Source organism: Lissotriton helveticus, chromosome 2_1 (assembly GCF_964261635.1).
Source record: "Lissotriton helveticus chromosome 2_1, aLisHel1.1, whole genome shotgun sequence".
Classification (NCBI taxonomy): Eukaryota; Metazoa; Chordata; class Amphibia; order Caudata; family Salamandridae; genus Lissotriton; species Lissotriton helveticus.
The window spans coordinates 1,555,330,964-1,555,346,633 of record NC_136059.1 but is presented as its reverse complement, the minus strand read 5'-3'; positions in this window follow the sequence as shown (position 1 = coordinate 1,555,346,633).

Genomic DNA, 15,670 nt, shown 5'->3' with positions numbered 1-15,670 from the left:
TTGTACGAGTGAGGCGATGGACCAGCTTACTGATTTTTACTGGGCCAACGAAGAAGAAAAATCTTTTATTAAGTCCGTATATTGTTCCCATGTGGTCTCTGTCTGATCGAATACAGAGGCATTGATGGCACATTTTAACCTACTACCACCGTGGTTATTGAACAATTGCAAATCTTGGTGGTATGTTGGGGGAGCTAGAAACACAGGTGGTAAAAGGAAGGCTATGTAACAGGTACCAGACCAGCGTGAAGGTAGGAAGTAGCATATCTTAACTCCACAAACAAAATAAGTATGATGTGATGCAAGCCCCTCGTGGACATTTGCAACACTGTAGTACAGTTACTATGACCCACTAGCACATTGCTTGTACTCTGTACATAAAGGGGGCCAGTAGTCAGAACAACAGAGATAACAGATGGCCCATTTCCTTTAGCCGAGCTAGAGTTCGGATACACATATTTTGTTGCTGCAATTCCCTCTACTGTATTCCTCCATCTCCAAGATGGTCCCCTTTACTTGTGGGTTCCCATTTTCGTTGGGGTAGCATACTTTATTCAGTTTGGCATTGAGGTTGCCCACACCCCATGTTTCTGAGAGGTTAAATTAGTAGGAAGCATATAAAAGCTCAAACCAAGCTCGGCATGAGCCATTGTGAGAAAATGGCAGTGGAGGCAATGGGATTCCTTTTATGTTCTGACGAGGAGGAATCTTGCCACAAACCCAACACTTAGTAGCATTGATTAGTTGCTGTGTCTGATGCAACAATTGAAGAAATGAGTGTTTCACAGATTTTGCCGATACCCCTGTTCATGTTGCGGCAAATCAAAATTATGGTGTTCCTTTGTAGAAGGCGATGTAGCAGTAATGTTGAGCAAGGAAGCCACAGGCATTACTTCCTCCACTACCCACATTACAGTAGCGATAAGGGCAGCAGTCAAAGTCAAACCAAGGATGCAACGTGTACAGCCATTACACATGGTTGAAGCAATCCCCTTCTTCTCCTTAGGGGGATCATCTTTCGGCAAACGAAAAGAAAGGTAGCGCCCTAAGAGTCCTGAGTGGACGTTGGTTTCTTCACTGAGGTTGGGACGAGCAGCCACTAATAGGCTGACCCCCTTTGCAGCCAGGCTTAACCACTCAGGACAATTACTTCACCTGTTTTGTTTTGCCCTGGAGTGCCTTTCTTCCTGGATCTAAGTAGGTACCTGGATGTACAGGGGATAGTGTGATCCGGTAAAACTTCTTCAGTTCTTTCAGGTGATGCAACTTGTCCTGTCTCTGTGACCAAGATGTCGCGGTGATCTTTCAACGTAGTAGGATCCACCAAGGCGAGCAGAACCTTCTTGCAGTGACTGGCATGGGTTAAATTCTTCCTGTTGATCACGCAGACTGCAGTTCAGGTGGTGAGGAGTACTTGCTCGGGTCCTGTCCAGCGGGGTTCCAGGCAATTCGTCCGCTGGAAGGCCTTCACCATAACAAAGTCTCCTGGACGCAGGCCATGTCCTTCACCTTGCGACCTGTCCAGGAGAGCTTCTTGAACCTGCTGATGAATAGATAATAAACTGTCAGTCAACTGAGACAGATAATCACTCATTAATGTGTGGATAGGGCGAGGCTTGGGAACCCCCCAAATATTCATGGGCCTGCCGAACACTACCTCATAAGGGGTAAGCCCAGAGTGTGTATGAGGTATTGATCTGATGGAAAGCAGTTCTAGGGGCAATGCATCAGGCCATTTCAGAGAAGTGGAAGCGTGTATTTTTGCCAATTTCAATTTCAAAGTAGAGTTATAACGTTCTAACAAAGCCGCTGACTGTGGGTGGAAAGCTGCATGGAACTTCTGCTTGACCCCTAACCCTTTCATAACATACTCTACAACCTGTTCAATGAAACGAAGCCCATTATCACTCCATAAAACTCGGCAAACGCCGAATCGAGGAAAGAATTCCTTCAGGAGTATTTTCGCAGTTGTGAGGGATGTATTGTCTTTCGTAGCATATGCCTCCACCCATTTGCTAAAGGTGCAGACTACTACTAAGACATACTTGAGGTTATTACAGCACTCAAACTGGATGTAGTCCATCTGAAGGACCTCAAGGGTGCAGATGGTATCGCAAACCCCCCTGCTGGAGTTTGCGTTCCCTTCCCAGGGTTTTACTGGAGACAAACTAGGCAGGACTGGACTATCTTTTTAGCCATACCAGCAATATCAGGATGGTCCCAGACTTGCATAAGATGCTTTGCTACTGAAGATGCACCAACCTGGGTTGGACCATGTGCAATATGTATCAGCTGGTATCGGTATGCAGTGGGTAACTTCCCTTTAGTCATATCCCTGCTCCTCCAACAGCCCTCATCGTCCAGAGCTCCCTCCTTAACCCATTGGTCTAATTCATCAGAGGAGGCAGCTTGTTGCATATCCAACACTTCCTGTATGGCATCATGCCACCGTTCAGCTTGCGACTTAACCACGTACATAGATGTGGTGCTTCGCTGCGTTGCGTTCTCACGGGCTGTGCAATCCGCAAAGGCATTACCTGCTCCTATTTTATCTGTCACCTTTTTGTGTGCGCTGCACTTGACAATAGTTATTTTCTGAGGATAGGTTAAGGCAGTAAGAAAATTGTGCACTCATTCTCCATGCACTATCTGTGTTCCATGTGAAGTAACACAGGCGGCCAAAATTGTGCGCTACCCTGAACGCATACTGACTATCGGTGTAGACATTGACTATCAGGTCTATACTAAATTTACATGTTCTGGTTAGGGCAATCAGTTCAGCTGCTTGAGCTGATTTCTGTGGGGTACGAGCTGTCTCAACTACTGTCTGGAGTGTTGTAATAGCATAGGCAGCAGATGTAGTGCCATCAGGCAATTTCAAACATGACCCATCAACCCATAACTCTCCATCTGTAATGGAGAAGGGAGTATCTTACAGGTCAACACGACCTTTTGTTCGTTCTTCAGTGAGAAATATGCAATCATGTGACTTTTGTGACTGAGGCTGAGTAGATGGAAATGGCAATAATGTGGCTGGATTTAGTGTCAAACATCTTTTTTAGCGTGATATATGGGGCCAAAAGTGTCGATTCATATCCTGTCAAGTGGGCACTAGTCAAATGCTGCGTCTTTGTTTGGTTTAGCAAGACATAAACTGAATGGGGTACTAACACAGCAGTTTGTGTGACAAAACTATTCAGTCACTCTGGCGTATGGATATAGCTGTTGCTGCCACCGCTCGGAAACATTCAGGCAGCGTGCAAGCGACTGGGTCAAGGTCAGATGGAAAATATGCACACGGGCGTTGCTTATCCCCGTGTATTTGTGCTAAGACAGAGAGGGCACAACCTTCTCTTTCATGTACATACAGTGTGAAAGATTTATTGTAATCTGGGGTACCTAATACTGGTGCAGAGCAAAGGGCTTGGCATAAATGTTGAATGGTGCTCTGGCATTCAGCAGTCCATGGGAGGGGCATCGGGGTGTATTTGGTCAAAAGAGCTAACAAAGGTTTAACAATGTGAGAAAAACAGGGGATCCACTGCCTACAAAAGGAAGTGAGGCCAATCAATGCGCTGACATCTTTTTAAGTACGAGATACAGGAGTGTCTAGAATAGTCCGAATGCGATCTGGTGTGAGCGCACGTCCCTCCTTAGACAGGAGGTGACCTAAGTAGGTAACCTACTGTTCACAATATTTCAATTTCTTCCTAGAGACTTTGTGATTATGTGATGCAAGAAACGATAACAGTAACAATGCTCAGGAGTATCTTCAGCTAGCAGAATGTCATCGACATACTGAATGAGGGCCACCCCTTTTGGTACAGGAAAGGAATCAAGTTGTCTCTTTAATTGTTTAAATCAATCCACAACATTTTCGAGATCTTGACAAAGCGATCAACTTGCTTATACCACTCAGCAGGTTTGTCTCTTAATCTTGGGAAATTGTTCATGATTGCAGCAAGATCACCCCAACTCCAAGGGACATGCACATACCCTCCACTAAGCACCTCCCACAACAGGTATACCTCTATTCCCTGCATTCCCCCTCCTCGAGGTGGTATCTCTCCTGTGACCTTTCTTGCACTCTTCTTCCTCAACCAGCTCTCTTCCCACTTGTCCAGGATACTCCACGCTCTTATCCCTGTTACCAGTTCTCGCATGTGCATCCTCAATCCAGTCACTCTCTTTTCCTCTAACTCTTGGTCACTGTAGGTGAGCCTCTGATTTCCCTGCAATGTCTTCGTTCAAGATAAATCTACCCCATACCTCTGAGCCAAATCCGATAACTTCTTATGTGCTTGTCTTACCCTGGGGTGACATTGTTAGCCATAAACAACAATTCATCTGGCTCATAGATCTCTATTCTGTCGGGGGCGTGGCTTGCCTAGCTCGCGGATGGAAGCAACTTGACAGAGCTCTGATGACTGCTCATACAATCATGCAAGATCCTGCATTAAATGGGCTAACTAAACAGCAAGATTACCTGCGCTGGTGGCGGAAACCTAGCTGCATGCATTGGCTGAACTAGACGGCAGCAGTTGCTGGAGGGAGAAAGATACGGCATGATAAGCCTTGGAAATCCGAGCAGCTCGCACCGCCGCAATCTTGGCTTCAGCTCAGACCACGCGTCGGAGCTGCGACGATCGCGATTGCTTCCCAAGAGCTGTTGACGGGAGCTGGCAGTGAGTCTTGGCGTATTCGTTTGTACGGACCGGGCAGCTGTGAGATGTCGCCGTGAGGCGTGCGCACGCTTCAGGTACTGTGCGTGATTGCTCCTGGTTCCCCGCCCACAATCGGAGGCCCTCGGCGCCAGGTCTACGCGAGTGCTGCGGCTCGGAAAGGACTGGGCCTGCGGGTGCGTCTAGAGGTGTAAAAGCCACAAAGGCTGTAATTCAACGATGTTGTGTGGAAGAGAGACCCACGACAGCCTTGCATGCATTATCTGCGGGGACAGTTAAATTAGGACTGGTATGCTTTGCGGTGCGAAATTCACACATTGCCGATACCGGATACGGAGTGGTGGCTATATAGTGTTCTCTGGAGTACTGATTGTGCAGATACAGCTGTGTCGCAGAGGTCACAAGGGTTTTGGCGCGCCATACGGCCCCTAGAGGCTCCAGAGAAGGTGATTTTTAAGAGCTTAATGCTCGTATGGAACTTTGTGGCCTTATAGTAGAACAAGTGGGTCACTGCGGTATCCTGGTACCTTTAGGGAGCGGCCGTGTGATATTACAGTGTTCAGTAGCAGTGACAATACTTGGCGGTCTCTACACCAGTAAATACGGAGGGAACTGAGCAGCGCATCGCTATCCTCAAAAATAAGTAGCAAGGTTAGGAACGATTATTAGGGTGGCCTGGTCCTCGCCTGACCGTTACTGAGTGGGCATTGAGGCGTGGGCCTTACGTAATTATCAGTAGATACCCACACCAGTGGTGAGTCAGAACTGACCAAAATATACTACCCTTGCCATTGGACAGTGCATGAAATGGGGAAAACAACAAGACTCTAACTAAAATCCCTTTCACCCAGAAGCAATCCTCCAGGAACCGAGAGGATGACTTAGAATCTACACCAGCATTGACATCAATGGCCAACACGGGCTTGGAAGATGACATACGCCAAATTTTAGCGACCATGCAATGCAGTCTTACTTCAATAGTCCAAAGATGGATTCCTTATCGTATAGAATGGACTGAATGTCCAAAAGAGTGGATAAACAAGCCGAAAGGATTGACATGGCGGAACACAGAATATCCGAAACAGAAGACACTCAGAACAAAATGGGAGAGACTCAAAAACATATGGATAAAATGTTAACAACAATAAGAGATAAGGCCGAGGATATTGAAGGACGTTCGCGGCGCAATAATGTGCGCATACTTGGTCTAGCTGAGGCCACTCCCATGGGCCAGATGGAGATATTTGTCAAAAAATTATTGATCCAGTTGCTGGGTAGAGAGACATTCTCCGATATCATCGTGGTAGAGAGGACGCATCGGTCGTTGGTGGCTCGCCCATGCCTGGTGATAGCCCGTCTCCTTAATTACAGGGACAGGAATGCTGTATTAAGGTGAGCAAGACATTTGAAAACCCTCCGCTATGAGGGATCTGAGCTTTCCATTTTCCCTGACTTTACACCGCTGGTACAGGTGGCACGTAAGAAATTCGGACTGGTGAAACGTTAGCTGAGAGATCTTCAGCTAGATTATGCCATGTTATATCCAGCCAAGTTAAGAGTCAATTTTGAGGACAAGCCACGTTTTTACACCGACCCAAGCCAGCTACAAAAGGATCTTAAAACGTATAGTGCGAATAGGGTAGGCAAAACAACGGAGGCATCAGTGGACGACGAAGGGTCTTCAAGCGCAGCTGCGACGAGACCTGCAGTAGAAGATGAATGATCAACCTGTATATGATTCCAGAACTCTAAATGATCCTTACAATAAGTTGAACTTTTGATTTTCTACTATTTTCTGCTGCAGTGTATTCCTTAGTAGGATCGATAATGGTCTATGTTTATTTTTCCACCAGTAAGATAATATAGTTATATAGGAGCGGCTTGGACTTAATTTGTTTAATTGGGCACAATGTTTTTTACACTGTGGGCTAGGCTGTTTTCGCCTTCACTTGTACACCACACTTTGCTAATCTTAGGGGTTGTTATTGGTTGGGAGTTTGGATTGTTGAAGGGTGGGAAGGGCGGGGTAAGTTATCAATCCGTATCTTCCTTTTTTGATATGAAGTGGGAGGGTTATGGGGAGCGAATTTTGGAGGAAATTCGAATTTTTGAATATGTAACATCGAAGGTTTATTATGAGCAAAAAGTGCAATGCGTATGTATACCTGTTGGGAATATGATGTTAAAGACAAAGAATGTCTGAAGAAAACGGGAATGTAAACATTATACATTTCCTGTCCTGGAATGTAAGAGGATTAAATGATCACAGGTAGACAAGGAAAGTGGTCACATACTTAAACAGACATTGTATAGATGTGGCAATATTACAAGAAACCCATTTAGCACCCACAACTGGATTATTATCATACAGACGGTTGAGAGACATATGCGCTGCTGCGGGGTTCACCTCACATGCCAGGGGAGTGCTGGTTTGGGTTAGATGTAACCCGGGCATACAACTGCATACAGTCGAGACGGACCCCAGGGGTCGATACATAATTGTTAAATGTAGAAAAGAGCAGTTCATATTTTTACTGATGGGGATATACGGACCCAATCATGACGACCCAGCATTTTATCGGAAAGTACATCAGAAGGTCGCAAAGTACACACATATACCTATGTTATGGTGGGGAGACTTCAACTGTATACAAGATCCAGATTTGGATAGGTCGCGAGGTAAATTTAGACTCCCCTCACTCGCTGCCCGGGCGGTGGCAGATACTGCATTGGAAGAGGGATTGTTTGATGTCTGGAGACACCTTGCACAACAAGGCGGGGAGTATACACACTATTCGGCAGTGCATAATACATACACTAGAATAGATTATTGGTATGCATCGACCATGTTACTCTCCTCAATTAAGAATTTTAAACATATGGCACGTACGTTATCAGATCATTCCCCGGTCTCGTTCAGTTTAACTCTCCCCAATAAGGCCCTGCATACACAATCCTGGAGATTCCCTCAATATTCACTTCTGGACACAGTATTTCGTGCAGTGATGGGTAATATATTGATGAATATTTTCTGACGAACTTGGGCAGTGTGCCTACAATGTCTTCCATATAGGAAGCTTTCAAATTATATATTAGGGGGGTATGATATCAAAACATGCTGGGGTGCCTAAATTGATACGTAACCGGATTCACACAATCGAACACAAGATACAGGGGTTAGAGAGACTCCAGCAAACTGCGAATAATCCATGCATAGTAGAACAAATTAGATCATTGGTCACAGACTTTAATGACTTAGAGGACGATGAGGTAAAACATTTGGGGAGGTATGCAGTAGCTTGTCACTATGCAGAAGGAGACAGACCTAGTGCAACACTAGCAGCTGCTATCAAACCACAACGTGGTGCCAGCCGCATCTTACATGTACGTAACACTAGGGACGACCTGGTTGAAACCACCCAGATATTCTAGATACTTTTGCTGATTACTATCAGGGGTTATACACCTCTAGAGAGGCAACTGCTGGGGAGTCTGATGACGAATACCTTACATAGATCACCATGACCTGGTTGACAAATGATGACAGGGAACATCTTATTGGACCACTTAGGCCCACTGAAATAATAGCAGCACTAAAAGATATGCCAAACGGGAAGGCCCCGGGGTGGACGGTTTAACGGTGGCATTTTATCAGGGATATATGAGGACAAATTTCTACCACACTTAATCAACTTGTTTGAAGAAATGCCCAGGACGGGGCAAATGCCCCCATCAATGAGAGAAGCAACAATAGTTACACTTCTAAAACCAGGTAAACCGCCAGAGCACTGCTCATCATATAGACCATTATCGCTATTAAATACGGACACTAAGTTGTTTGCAAAAATACTGTCCCACTGTTGCCCAAATTGGTGGTCCTGAACAAACAGGGTTTGTCCCTGGAAAGGCCTTAACAAGCAATCTCCGTACATTGTTCGGTACGATAGCACACATTAAGCCGGAAACCAAAGCAGCAGCATTGTTTATAGATATAGAGAAGGCCTTCGACTCGGTTGAGTGCCGTTTTCTGTACGCAGTGCTCCGTAAGGTGGGAGTCGGAGAGGTCTTTATACAATTGGTGAAGGTGCTCTACGCAAATCCATCAGTGAGGGTGCGGCTAAATGGCGTGCTTTCACAAACTATTGACATAACTAGAGGCATGAGACAGGGTTGTCCCCTCTCCCCCCTGCTGTAAGCCCTAGTCGCGGAGCCCCAAATAAGTGCCAATATGCGAATATCAGGCTTTTCGCGGTATGCGATCCCCACATTATAATCCCACAATAGCGGCCTACGTGGATGATACGGTGTTATACATCCGTGATCCATATACAAACCTAGTACCCATGTTACAGGAAGTGGAAATGTTCAGCAAACACTCCGGCTTACACATAAATTGGGCACAAATCAATAATATTCCCATTGACCCCAGCTACTACCCAAGTGCAGACCACATATCCGCTAGAGTGGACCACCGATCCAGTACGATACCTCGGTATAAAGGTGCACACGGACGCAGAGTTGGTTATATCCTCAAATTACGGATGCACCATACAGAGGCTGACAGAGGTCATAGACAAATGAATAAAGTTGCCGCTTTCACTTCTAGGACGTAAAGCCATGGCAAAGATGGTGGTGCTTCCGCGTTTCTTGTTTCTGTTTGTTAATATTCCTATAGGTCTGCCTCAATCCTTTTTTAACACGTTGCGCACATTATTATTAAAATTGGTCTGGGCTGGTAAACAACCCAGAGTGCAGCGGGATACTTTGATTAAACTATACTCAGAAGGGGGGTTAAATGCTCCCGACATGGAACGCTACTACAGATCAGCACAGACATTACACACACATGGCTGGATACATGGGCCTAATCATCTACCACATCTCCTAATAGAACAGAATATAATAGCTCCTAAGCAGCTGCCTTTATTTATGACTGGGACAGCACGTCCCTCAACACGAAAGATTGATCCTGTACATAGCCCAGGACAACAGCTTTCCAAAATCGCTAAGAAACATGATATATATTTAGGCTGTCCTGAATTCGGTTAGAACCGATTGTCACCGACAGTACCCTACTGGCTGAAAATCAGCTGACTCGGTTTAAACCGAGTATCGCTGATTTTTTACATTTGTTGCATTTACAGTTGTTGCACTGCTTGGCCACTTGAGGGCGCCAAAGCAGTGCAAAACATATTGCGATGGGCTGATGCGATGCATTTAATGGTGCCCAGTCAGTGCTGTAGCAGTGGCACATCTCCCAGCAGGTAGGATTGTGGGGGGCTTAGTCCTCAGAGCCCTCCCTCCCCCGAGAATCTGAAGCAGGCATCTCAAATCGGGAGTTAACACACTCTCCTACCCTGCCCTTTTGATGAGTTCACTGATGTTTCATCAATGCTGGCAGATTCACCTACATGTTCCTTCCTCATCGCCGTGCTTGAGCAGCTGCTTTCATCCAATAACTCATTTAAATCAGATTAGTACATCTTTAGTAGACGTTTTTGCCCGGAGGTCACTGTTGTCATTAAGGCTAACTCTGCTGCGAACAAACAGAATTTTTAACTTGCCAATTGTCCCCAAATGCTCAAAGAATGTGGCTGATAGAGGCTCTTTCTGTAGCAATAATTTTTTTCTTAAACACGCATTTATATAATGTGACTGAAAAAAGATTTTGCTTTTTTAGTACTTGCTTAACTGCTTAAAGAAGCAAGCAATAACTGAAAACTGCACAACCATGTGACTTATCAAAAACAAAGTCAACAGTGCTGCGTTCTTTGCATCTCATGAAACTGGAAAGAATCAAATTATAATGCAGCAGATGCTAAATTATATCATTATGTTAACAATACGGAGCTTTTGTTTAAAACATCAAAAACGCACAGGGTCCCATTTGAGAGGTGCCCACAGAGACGGCCCAATCACTCCCGTGGATAGAAGGAAATATGCCGCCCTTGCTTGTAGGCTTTTTTCACAGATCAGTGGCGACAGAGAGTGAGGGGTAGATGGGAGGGCAAGGTGAATGGGAGCTAAAAGACATTGATTGCAGCACGTTAAGAACGGTTGAGAGTACTTTAATTGGAATCACTCCAGCCAAGGTAGAGGGCGTTGCTGGGTGTAAGACATTTATGCAAATAGTTGTTTTCACCGCTCTGAAGATTGCCACCTCTTTACAGCTCGCCCATGCCATGCCAAAAGCCAGTCCTGGGTCCAAGAGTGAAATATTGTTCAGGCATGATTTCTGCGCCTATCTTTTCACTTTGTGCGCATTACATGATGAATGGAAATAGCTTTCACTGATTGATGTAAATTGTGCCAACAGAAAAATACTCTGGAAAAGGCGAAAAGACTGTTTTCATACGTTATTCACCTTTGTCACTGAAGAACCACTGGGGTGCCAAAACCAATCTGCTCTGGTGCGCAAACGGTCTTACAACCATTAATAGCTCCAAACTGGATCAAAGCTGCAGACTCTGTTAACTTTATGTGACTGCACCAGAATAATACACTTGATAAACGTTGTTTACAAAAACGGAAATCCCAGGAATAGATACATGTTTAGTGAATGAGGAACTACACGAATACTTTCAATGTGAAATATGTTCATACCAGAGTGATGCAGGATCTGAATGGTAGTGCTACATGTCTATTATTACAGCATACAAGTAAAAGATGGCATGGGCATTCAGAATGCACGCTATGAAAGAGGCCAATAATGGGATGGGCATGGAGGGTGCTTTTCATTGTTACCTGAGGTGATCATTTAAAAGAGAGCAAGGGTTCGATGTGCAAAAAAATAATTATTATATAATGCAGTGGAAGTGATTTCTCTGTGGAGAAACCAAGAAATGCATCAGTCTTGCTTCCACACCATTCCTTTCACTTCAAATGTTTTGCCCATCAGCCATTAAATAATAAAAGAACGTGAAGCATAAATCTTTCTAGAATAAGTTATGCATCAATCCCTGCCAGCCCAGCCCTCTATGAAGATGTATTTCTCCTAGAAACATGAAATGTGGCAGTAGATAAAAGGCACCTAGTCCCACCTTGGGAGCCAATTTTCAGTCTCTACTTCACAGAGGCCCTGAGATTTAACTTTGCTTTCGTAATACTATTGCCATCAAATGTATTAATGCAAATTAGTTTTGAAGTAATTCAATTTACTGTTTTCTAAGACTCCTATAACAAGATAAAACAAGGTCTTTTGTGCTTTAGAAAAGTTCAGAAACTTGGTCTTACACTAGTGGGAAGTTGCCATCACTGAGAAGGTCCAGCCACCTAGCAATTCTATCCTCACCTTTAAGATTTGAAGGATACATTGTGTTTATGACTTGAGAGCCCGAGGGTGGTAGTACATGGTTACACACAATCTGAGGGGAGCGTGCAACATAACATTTAAGGTTTCATGTAGCAAGCATGAGGGTTTGAAAAATACTCGTTGTTTAACAGTGAGCCAGTGTAGTGAAGTTGAGGCAGGAGTTGCATGGTCTTTTCTGGCCGGATCCAACACCATTCTGGGCCCTGAGTTTCTGACCAGCTAAAGAGAATGAAGGGACCAATCTGTAAGACTGAGTTACTGAGTACTGCACTGGACCAGCCACAAAGAGATAAAAGGGTTCAAGATCTGAACTTTATAAAAGGAGAAGGGCAACAAATAAAAACAAGAGCTGTGTGTACTTTGTGTTCAGGCTGTTTTGGCATTGCCCATCTCAAGTGGCAATGTTGAGAGGGCCCTTTCACATATAAAAGTTCCCATGGGAAGGAAAGAGCAAGCACTCATGACCAAACACTCATTAATGACGCATAGTATGGTGTGCTACAATAAGTTTTATTTGTAAAAATGTATTTGGGCCACATATCAATCAATCAATCATTGCATTTGTATAGAGCACTACTCACCCGGAGGGTCTCAAGGTGCTTGAGGAGGGGGGGGTCCGCTACTGCTCGAACAGCCAGGTCTTGAGCTGCTTCCTGAATGCGAGGTGGTCCTGGGTCAGGCGGAGATGGGTCGGGAGGGAGTTCCAAGTCTTGGCGGCCAGGTAGGAGAAGGACCTTCCTCCTGTGGTGGCTCTTCGGATGCGGGGGACGGCGGCGAGGGCGTGGCTGGTCGATCGAAGCTGGCGTGTGGGAGTGTAGAAGTTGAGGCGGCTGTTGAGGTATCTTGGGCCTTGGTTGTGCAGGGCTTTGTGTGCGTGGGTGAGGAGCCGGAAGGTGATTCTTTTGTTGACCGGGAGCCAGTGCAGGTCTCTCAGGTGTCCGGAGATGTGGCTGTGTCGGGGGATGTCGAGGATGAGTCTTGCTGATGCATTCTGGATCCGTTGGAGTCTCTTCTGGAGTTTAGCGGTGGTTCCGGCGTAGAGGGTGTTGCCGTAGTCCAGTCGGCTGGTGACGAGGGCCTGGGTGACCGTCTTCCTGGTCTCGGTGGGGATCCACCGGAAGATCTTACGTAGCATGCGCAGGATGTTGAAGCACGACGAGGAGACGGCGTTGACTTGTCTGGTCATGGAGAGGGAGGAGTCCAGGATGAAGCCCAGGTTGCGTGTGTGGTCCGTTGGTTTGGGTGCGCTGCCCAGGGCGGGGGGCCACCAGGTGTCGTCCCAGGCGGAGGGCGAGGAGCCCAGGATGAGGACTTCCGTCTTGTCTGAGTTCAGTTTCAGGCGGCTGTTCATCATCCACTCGGCTACGGCTGTCATCCCTTCGTGCAGGTTGGCTCTGGCGGTGGCGGGGTCGTTGGTGAGGGAGAGGATCAGCTGGGTGTCGTCGGCGTAGGAGATGATGTTGAGGTTGTGATGGCGTGCGATGGCCGCAAGGGGGCTCATGTAGACATTGAAGAGGGTGGGGCTGAGCGAGGAGCCTTGAGGAACGCCGCAGATGACTTCGGTGGCTTCTGATTTGAACGGAGGGAGGCGGACTCTCTGTGTTCTTCCGGCGAGGAAGGAGATGATCCATTCCAGTGCCTTCTCTAGGATTCTGACGTTGCTGAGGCGCTGCACTAGGGTGTGGTGGCAGACAGTGTCGAATGCCGCGGAGAGGTCCAGGAGGATGATGGCCGCAGTTTCCCCGTTGTCGAGCAGGGCTCGGATGTCATCGGTGGCTGCGATGAGGGCGGTCTCGGTGATGTGGTTGGCCCGGAAGCCGGATTGTGAGAGGTCGAGGGATCCGTTCGTCTCGAGGAAGGCGGCCAGCTGCTTGTTGACGGTCTTCTCGATGACTTTGGCCGGGAACGGGAGGAGCGAGATAGGGCGGTAGTTTTTGAGTTCGGTGGGGTCTGCTGATGGTTTCTTCAGTAGGGCGCTGAGTTCGGCGTGCTTCCAGCTCTCCGGGAAGGTTGCGGTGTCAAAGGAGGCGTTAATGATGTCTCGTAGGTGGGGTGCGATGACGGCGTCGGCCTTGTTGAAGACGTGGTGAGGGCAGGGGTCGGTTGGAGATCCGCAGTGGATGGAGTTCATCGTGCGTCGGGTTTCTTCGGTGTTGATCGGGGTCCATGCACGGAGGGTGGCGGTGGGGGGTGGCGGTGCGGTCGTGGGGTGCGTTGGCTGAGTGACGAAGCTGTTGTGTATGTCTGCGATCTTGTTGTGGAAGTAGGAGGCGAGGGAGTTGCAGAGGTCTTGAGATGGGGTGATGTCGTTGTTTCCGGCGTTGGGGTTGGAGAGCTCTTTGACGATGTTGAAGAGTTCCTTGCTGTTGTGTGCGTTGTTGTCCAGGCGTTCCTTGAAGGCGGTTTTCTTGGTGGTGTGGATCAGTTGGTGGTGTTTTCGGGTAGCGAGCTTGAGGGTGGTCATGTTGTCTGGTGTTGGGTCTCTGCGCCAGGCTCTCTCGAGGGTTCGGCAGTTCTTCTTGGACCTCTTGAGTTCATCGGTGAACCATGGTGCTTTCTTACTGCCGGGTCCTCAGAGGGGCGAGGTCGTCTGCGCAGTTGCTGATCCACTTCGTGAGGTTGTTGGCGGCCTGGCTGGGGTTCGCTGAGCTGGCGGGGGGGTCCCGGCTCAGGGATGCGGCGAGCTGGTCGGCTGTGATCTTGTTCCAGCTTCTGCGTGCAACCTGTTGCTGGTGGTGGTGGATCGTGTTCTTTCTGAAGCTGAAGTGGACGCAGCTGTGGTCCGTCCAGTGGAGCCCGGTGGCGTGGCTGAAGGCGATTTCCTTGCTGGATGAGAAGACGGGGTCGAGAGTGTCTCCGGTGTAGTGGGTGGGGGTGGTCACCAGCTGCTTGAGTCCGAGGTTGGCGAGGTTGTCCAGCAGGGTGGTGGTGTTGCGGTCGTCGTGGTTCTCCAGGTGGAAGTTGAGGTCCCGAGGAGGATGTAGTCAGCGGAGGGGAGGGCGTGCGGGCTGATGAAGTCGGTGATGTCTTCGCTGAATTGTGTGCGTGGTCCCGGGGGTCTGTAGATGAGGGTGCCTCTGAGGGTGGTCTTGGGATCGATGTGGATCTGGAAGTGCAGGTGTTCGGCGGATGTGAGGGTGCCGTCGGTGTTGGTCGTGATGCGGATGGTGTTCCTGTGGATGATGGCGATGCCTCCTCCGGTCTGATTGCCGCGGTCCCTCCGGGTGAACTTGTATCCGTCCGGGATGGCGATGGCGATGTCGGGTGCTGAGGAGGCGTTCATCCAGGTTTCCGTGAGGAAGGCGACGTCTGGGGATGTGGTGTCAAGCAGGTTCCAGAGCTCTACGGCGTGTCTGTGGATGGACCGGGTGTTGAGCAGGATGCACTTCAGGTGGTTGCTGCTGGGGGTCGTCGCGGTGGGTGCGGGTGCAGTGCAGGCCCTGATGCAGGTGAACTTGCAGGAGTGGCAGCTGAAGGGTCCGTGGTTGCGTCTCGGGGTGGCTCGGTAGCATCCAGGGGTCCGGCCGGTGTTGAGTGCGTTGATTTCCGTGGCGTTGTAGGTCCGGCGGGTGGGCTGGTGTCTGCGGGGTCCAGGGGTCCGGGCACTGGGCGCGGTCCAGGCGCGGACGGGCGCAGACGGGCTTACCTTTGGCGCGCCCGCTGCACGTCAATGCTG